This window comes from Lycium ferocissimum, unplaced genomic scaffold, assembly GCF_029784015.1.
Source record: "Lycium ferocissimum isolate CSIRO_LF1 unplaced genomic scaffold, AGI_CSIRO_Lferr_CH_V1 ctg9069, whole genome shotgun sequence".
In the NCBI taxonomy this organism is placed as follows: Eukaryota; Viridiplantae; Streptophyta; class Magnoliopsida; order Solanales; family Solanaceae; genus Lycium; species Lycium ferocissimum.
The window spans coordinates 40,896-49,936 of NW_026727563.1; positions in this window are offsets into that span (position 1 = coordinate 40,896).

Genomic DNA, 9,041 nt, shown 5'->3' on the forward strand with positions numbered 1-9,041 from the left:
TGAAAAGGAACCTTAATCTTACCTTAAGTATGCAGCCACCATGTCCACCCTTTCTTCTTGGTTGATTTTTAGCTCAAATTGAAGGCAACGCGTTTGCTACGACACTTTCTCTTCAGGGCTTCAATTAGTAGAAAATTTTGGTCAAAATTAGTTTTTCTCTCTAGGCTCTCTCTCTCTTTTTCTCCAGAATTTTCTGGGTGTTTGGTATGAAAATGAGGAGAAAAGGCTGATATTTCATTTAAAGAGGTGTGGGTAATGGGCAAGTTGATTTTATTATCCCATCGACCTTTGCATATAAAACGTCCATATCTCCTTATCCCGATGTCGCCCGTGAACCCATGACTCGTGGTTGGAAATCTATTTGAAATTTTTCTACAACTTTTATTCGGGAGTTTTCCCAAATTCCAAACTCATAATACCGTTTTTCCTCAACAAAATCATAATCACCCGAAGATGTTTTCTTAAATAGCCTTTTGGAGGGCTTACACTCATTTTTAGCTTACGGGTCCTTCTTAGGACTACGAGATATAACTTCACACATGTACCACCCATATATCTCTTCATATGTCCTTTATAAAATCCTTTAACATATGGGTCCCTTAACACACACGGCCACTTTGGCCTTTTCATGAAATTTTTATTTCAACTTAGCCCCGATTTCCCTTAATATTCCATACCAATAAAATTCATAAGCAACTTGTGCATTAAAATAAAATCGGAGGTCAAAAGTCTCACGTTCTTGTTATCCCGAACTAGTACCTTACGAACAATGTAATAAGGCCCAATATATCTCGATTATGCCAACGTACAAAATACGGGATATAACATCCTTCCCTCCTTTAGAATCATTCGTCCTCGAATGTTCAACTACCCTGGGACGTAAGGTCTTATAAGGATCTCGGGGGTTCCCTTTTATTACTATAACATGCGCCTGCATCTCACCAATCATATTTCTTTTTCATCTCCTAAATCACCTTAATTAATGTAATAAAGTCCAATACATCTCTCAAGTTAAGCTTCTCCTTCTTGTCGGATCTCATTACACCTTTCATGGGTGATATCCTTAATATAAAACATTTTCGCCAATCTAGAATTTTCTAAGTGTCGACGGTTATTGTCGTCATATGGTTCCCTGCCATCTTCGAGCTATAATAGTCGTCTCCGCTTTAATGCTATCGGCGGTATCATCGAAAGAATTTGGCGATAAATTCACCCTCTTTTAGTAGCCCGCTAGTTCGATCATCTCGCTTAAATCATCTTATAATCCCCTTTACTCCACTTGTAACATTCTAGGCACATTATCTCGTGTCATTTCTTTATCTTTAATTCGAACTCTCTATCGTCCCTTTGCTCGGATCTTGTTCTCAACTTTCCGGTCACACATTATGTTACAATCTTCGCACGCGAATATACGAAGGTGCTCAAATTAGCCCAAGAAATACCTTAGCATGGCTTGGCTAATCCTTATGTTTTACTTGTCTTCGCCTCTTTTACCTTACAACCGGTATCGGATAGGCCTCTGGTTCAACCATAGCCATGTTCTGTTTGTCCTCGATTACTAATTTATCTCGGTAATTCAGCCTAAACCCTCTTTACATCTTTCCTCAATGCACCCAAAAATCTCGTAACCTTATTGTTATTACTGGATCCAAACTTTTCTCATTAATTATTCGCTTGGTCTCATCCTTAGCATACCAATACTTGCAGGTGGCATCACTATTCTTGTATAACTTGTATAAAGTACTTTCAATCCCAGTCTCGATCTTTCCTTCTCCTGGTTCATGCTACTTCACATACCTCCTCCGTACTAACATTCGCTAGTAACCTATCTTGTCATACTCCTTTCCCTTCCTTTCCTCACTTCCTACCATAGGGGGTCTTCCATCATTTCAAACATCATATCGCCCACATCTTAGTTCTAATCCCGCTTAGCGTTGTTATCTTTCACAACGTCCCCGCAAGTTACTCATTATCCTCTCTTGTCGTATTCTCTCCTTTCTAGGTGTCCACTTTCCAATGTCATACCATTTAAGATCTCACACTAATTCCTAGCACGATCTCAATTACCATCGACTTCTACCCCTCTTTTGTTGTTTTTTTTTTTTTTTTGGATCCTACTAACTTGTCTCAAAGAAGAGTCTTACCTCAGAGTCTGAGCATCCGTATTAAATATATTGTTGTTGTCTGTCTCCATCTTACTCTTGCATCTCTCGCACTCGCTTTCCCCCTTTAGGGGTGTACTTATACCATCTTCCGTTTATACTTTGCCCTATGTCCGTATTTCCAATCCCAACTAGGCGGCACTTTTATCCGACACTTTGATTCCTTTGCCTTCCGTCTATTCACTTTCTTTCTTTCCCCAAATATCATTGTATTAGAACCTTCCAAGCTCAACTTGTGGTGAAAACAACATCATCTTGCCCGGTAACATTTGTGCCATTTATTTTTTTTGTCACTTGAACTTTGTTACCCTGTCCGATTAATGCCTTCCAAATACCGCCACGTTGGTTGCCAGAACGCACATATCCGCTGGTATAGCCATGTACGAGACATCGTGCGCATACCTATTTGGACATAATTACTACTATCTTAATTACAGAACATTTACCAGCACTAGTCAAACTCACCCAAATTCTAAAACTGTGATGCCCCTTTTCTCTTCACCGATCTAATCCGCCCTGCACGCAACCTCTTAAGGTTTCTGCCCACTCCGCAGACTCTAATTTTCCTTAGATCACTCTAGCTTCTCATTTGCTCCTTACGTCCGAACTTGTAGGATTTTCAAAAACTTCCCAGGGGGGTCACCCATCCTGAAATTGCCCTCACTCCAGCACGCTTAACTTTGGACTCTGATGAAATGCAATGCGTTAGTACCAGTATAATGGCGTCTGCCTTACCACATAACCTTTATCACATAATCTGGAGTAAGTTGAAGTCTTAACAGATTTCGAAACGTTCCCATAACACATCTTGATCGCCGTTACTCATAAATACTTAGTTATCAGCCTTTGGATTTCTACTCTCATTTTACCTCGTCCCTCATCCTTTCTATAACCGAGTCTTTCACGATCCCGTCACTCATAGTACTTGTGTCCTTAGCTGCACATGTCAGGGTCCATTACTACACTGTCATCTCACCGTCTTCTTACTTCCTTCTTCCATTTACCTTTTCTTTTCTTATGCTCACTATTATTTCCGGCAGTATAAAACCCTTATTCCAAGCTTCTCCTACCGAACCTAATAAGCCTTCCTTATTCGTTCCATAACTCGCTTTTCCGTTTCACACTTGCCTTTATATTCTAGCTACATAATTCACATCATAGCTTTGGCCACTTTCTCACTAGGCTTTACTTATTTTCACAACAACCCTCATTATATTCACATTATATCCTGTTCGTAATCAATCTTATAATGTAACACTTCTTAACCTTTTTCCCTTTCTGATCGATCTTATCCTTAATATCTCACAAGCTGTCTTATCAATTCAGTCGGTACTTTAAATAAATCTCTATTAAGATTTGCCAGCCTTTTCTAAACCGTCTCTTGGTATCATAAGCCCTTTCCAATTTCTCTTATCATATCAACACCGACCTTCCAATTATTATTCTCAATTTAGTAATTAACTTCTTCCTCGATGTCAGCCGTATTCGTAGCTTAGTCAAACCTTATTATTACTGTTGGCACGACTTTTCAAGTCGTATTACAAACCTATATCTCATTCTCTTTTTATTTCTGGGAAAATTTCGGTAGAGTTTCCTCTATATTTCTTATTACCTTAAAACCTGCACGCAGGAAATACCAACAGGGCCTCACAGGGCCAACATATATATACAGGGCTCTCAATACCAACAACAGTACGAAGATGACGAACATACCTCGTATGCCCAGCTCAAACTGCACCTGTTACGTTTTCTTGTTCACTTTCCCTTTTAATCTTCAACTTGTATTTCAATCGTACTTCAATATCTTACCTGACATATATCTTTCATACCTTTACTTACCTGCGTGCTTTGTAACTTCCAACATCATCAATCGCTTTCTTCTATCGATGTCATTCTTTCCGCTGCAATCGAAGGTTAGTGCAAGAAATCTCATTTCCTATGACTTGGCTCTATGGCACGATCTAAGAGGTGAAAGAAAGTAACCACCCAAGATGCCCCGTAGCCTCGTTTATAAATGTGGCGCGCTTCACACCATAGACTCGGGAGGACACGACTTTGCAGTACAACCCCTAGGGACGAATCTCTGATACCAATTTGTCACACCCTAATTTCTGTTAGGGCGTGATGGGCACCCGACCCTTATTTAGGGCCGAGCGAACCCGCTGACTCTCGTAATACTCGTAATCATGCTGGGCCCTCAAATCATGACATAAATGTATAATGAAAGCTTTCCGAAGAACAATTTGCTTTTCATCTTTATCAAACCAAATAAAATCTGGAACATACAAAACTTGTAACACAATGCACAATAATACATCGGCTTACATAGCCGCTTACAGAACTGACATCTTATACACACGACACTGTCTGCAAAGTCTCTAACATAAGTGCAGATACCATGGCAAAAGCACTCTGACTCGGCAACACTCCGGGAGAAAATGGAGCTCGCCAATCCAGCTGGAACATCTTCTACTCATCTGGGTGTACCTGCGTGGCATGAAACGCAGCCCCCGAAGAAAGGGGGTCAGTACGGAATATGTACTGAGTATGTAAAGCATGGAAGCGACTTACGAGAGTCATAATCGAAGTAGGAATTACCGAAAGAGTATGGAAAACCATAAGACTTGCTTTTTTGAAAACGTATATCATGCATATCAATATCATATAATCATCGTATAAACATATAGCGTGTCCCGGCCCTCCAGCGAGGGACTCGGTAAGTAAAAATCATCATATGCATGTCATCATGTACATATATATACCGTACCCGGCCCTCTAGTGAGGGACTCGGTGAATAATCATATATATATATATATATATATATATATATATATATATATATATATACCCGGCCCTCTAGTGAGGGACTCGGTGAATAATCATACCGTACCCGTCCCTCTAGTGTGGGACTCGGTAAATAATCATACCGTACTCGGCCCTCTAGTGAGGGACTCGGTAAATAATCATACCGTACCCGGCCCTCTAATGAGGGACTCGGTGAACAATGCAGTAGAGTGTGCACTAATACGTACCCGGCCCGGGACTCGGTGAAAGATGCATTGAGGCATGCACGAGCAGAGTAGTGAGAAACCATATGCACATAAATCACTTTCAGAGACTCAATGAGGTAATCTAAACGGATCGTCATTTGAAAATCGGGACAATAGTTATGTCAAATATCTTTCGGACGCTACTCGGAAACATATCGAACATCATGAGCATGTCGAAGGCCCGTAAGGACCATAGTCGTATATCAAACCAATCCGGGCCCGCCTATGAAAGTTACGGGCCTTATACGTTATAGAGTCATTTGCGAGCATATCAAAGCAATCCGGTTCTGTCTATGAAAGTTACGGACACTTTTAGACGTAGGATCTTTTACAACAAAGTCTCTTAATGTAACTTTTGAAATCCAAGCATACAAAAGACATAAGGGAAATAGTCCAACTACATTAAATTTCGGACATCAAGAAGTGAATAAGACTCATATACATGCTCGGATCATAGGAGTGGAATCGCCCCAAGACTCATAACTTATCATAGCTTAATCACATCTAAGACATGCCAAATAAGGAAAGGGGTAAGCCTTACATACCTCGTCCACTTCCTTCGCTAGTCAAGCTTACGTCTCAGCTTCTCAAAATCTACAACAACATCATTAGGCATCGAACATTAGTCGCAAGCACTGAAGAATTCAATTCCAAGTCAGCACTCTATCTACAAAAATTTGGGCAGCATTTCCCCCATAAATTCAACCACCCCGAGAATTCAACTCGGCCAAATCTTCAACAACAATACCAACAACCATATAAACAACATCAATAGTTAATTCAAAACACATTCTAACATTGGCAACCTTCATCCACATGATTCGACGACATTCCAATTACATACTATTTAACCACATACAATCAAACCAATGCCAATGATCTCACATTTAAGTACTAATCCAAAACCACTCAATCAAAATTCAAGAACGCTTCAAACGATCCGCAAAGTATTCAAGACAACCCAACCATATACTACCTCACCCCGAAACTTCCCAATTCTAATAGGAACAACAACAACACATTTCTTTCTTCCCAATTCATCAACTACACCAACAATCCACACTTTAGCAACATTATCTTCATAAATACAAGAAACTATATTTAATTCACATTAGCTTCCAAAATTTCACACACGATTTTATTTTCAACTTAATTCATTAAACCTTTATTTACATCATAGAATCCACAACACAACAATCAAAAATACTAAATAAAATTTAGTTCATTCCTTGTCACAAAACAGCCCATACTCACGGCTCAACATCAACATACAAAGTTTCATGAATTTCATCCATTTCTACACACTATTCCCTCCGTTCTAATCCGTTAAAACTCTGAATAAACTTGTTAACAATGAAAAGGAACCTTAATCTTGCCTTAGGTGTGCAGCCACCATGTCCACTCTCTTCTTCTTGGTTGATTTTTAGCTCAAATTGAAGGCAACGCGACATACGACACTTTTCTCTTCATGGGCTTCGGAATTCGGGGCGCGGATTTTGGTCAAAATTAGTTTTTCTCTCTAGGCTCTCCTCTCTCTTTTTCTCCAGAATTTTCTGGGTGTTTTGGTATGAAAAATGAGGAGAAAAGGCTGATATTTCATTTAAGAGAGGTGTGGGTAATGGGCTCGACCCGCTGGGCTCGGGTTGGGCCCGGCCCACCGACCTTTCGCCTTAAAACGTCCATATCTCCTTATCCCGATGTCGCCGTGAACCCACGACCCGTGGTTGGAAATATATTTCAATTATCTACAACTTTTATTCTGGGAGTTTTCCCAAATTCCAAACTCATAATACCGTTTTTGGCCCCTCGAAGTCGCATCACCCGAAGACGTTTCTTAAATCGCCCTTTTGGAGGGCTTACACTCATTTTTAGCTTATGGGTCCTTTCTTAGGACTTGCTCAACTTCACATGTACCACCCATATATCTCTTCATATGTCCTTTATAAAATCCCGACATGTGGGTCCCACTCTTAACACACGGCCACTTTGGCCTTTTCATGAAATTTTTATTTCAACTTCTAGCCCTCGATTTCCCTTAATATTCCATACCAATAAAATTCATAAGCAACTTGTGCATTAAAATAAAATCGGAGGTCAAAAGTCTCAACCTCGTATCCCGAACTAGTCTTGTCCTTAACTTATCATGGTTAGCTCGGATAATGCCAACGTACAAAATACGGGATATAACATAAAGGAAGAGCGGCAATATTGTATTACGACTGATTTGATCTATTGTGTTGGCTTGATGCCACGAGTGAGTAATTGGTATTGAGAATTGTTGTGTTATGGTGGTGCCTTAATTTGATGTTGATACGTGGATAGAATTCCGTATGACTTACGTAGATATTGATGATAGTGTTGGCATACCCATGTTGGTATTGGTGACTTTGATATTTAGTTGGTGTACCCATGTTGGTACTTGTGACTTTGACATATTATTGGCGCACCCATTATTGGTGTTTGTGATTCGGATATATTGTTGGTGCACCCATTGTTGGTGTTTGTGATTCGGATATATTGTTGGCGTACCATTGTTGGTACTTGTGATATTGAGCATGATTATTGATGATGATACATGCATCGCACGCACTCTCATTTTCATGATACATTGTTGAGATACTGATGATACTTGATGAAACACTTTGATGAGCTGGGCTCGATTTTACTTGAGTGATGTGAGATGGCCGATATCCGATGTTAGTTTCGGAATCATTGATTGAGTGAGTGCATGGACTCCGCAGGTCCCCCAGGGTGGTGCCGATCCCTTGGGCAAAGATCCGGGGTCCCAAATGTCCGTCAGTGGTATGTTGGCCTCTAAAGGATGTAGACTAAAGATATCATAGTGAAGAGTCGATTCCTAGACTAAAAGCTAATTGTAATAATGATATATGATTGTCGTGATATTGTTGTGGATCTGGCTTGTGGTTATTAGCTGAAGGTGATTGAGTTAAGGGTCTTGGTGTCATATTGTGCGGTAAATTGACATAGGACTTGATTTAGTTGCTGATCATGTTTATTTGTGACTTATTTTACTGATATGTGTTTCTAGCCATTGTTGGCCTATGATACTTACTCAATACTCGTTGATTGTAATGATACTGCTCTTGCTACACCCTTTTCGGGTGTGGAGTGTTTCAGGTGATTGATTGCAACATGTTCGGAGATGTGCGGTGCCTAATGTGGATCTCCCTCCCATTTCATTCTGGGGAGGAGGTTAGGCCTTATAGTGTTGGTGTAATCCGTATCATTTAGTCGCTCTTGTACTAGTCTAGACAGTGCTCGGGAACTTGAAAGAGTCTTTATTATTTAACGGTTGTAAATACTTTCAATATTGGAGTTTATTAGGTAATTGATTTCCGCTGTTAATCGTACTTACTTATTGTAATATTCAAATTGTCTTTACTTGATTACTGTGTTATTGATGGAGGGTTCGCCTAACGAGGAGGGAAAGGTAGGTGCCCGCGCAATCCTAAATTGGGTCGTGATAGTACTTCCCATTCTCTTTGCACTGTATTTATATCAAGATTAGTAGACATAGGTAATATAGGGATCTTGTCATATACAGGTATAGGAGGTGCAAATAAAGTGGATGAGTTTGTTAGTTTTGAGAATGGAAATATTTCTTCTTTAAAGATCACATCTCTGTGCACAAAGAAACTTCTATTTTCCAAATCATACAATATATAACCTTTTTGTGTTTCGGAGTAGCCCATATGAACAACACTTTTTTATCTTGACTACATTCTATTTGTTTGTTGAAGAGTCTGCATAAAACATAGGCATCCTAACATTCTTAGGTGTTTCAAAGAAGGTTTTCTATTGTTCAACT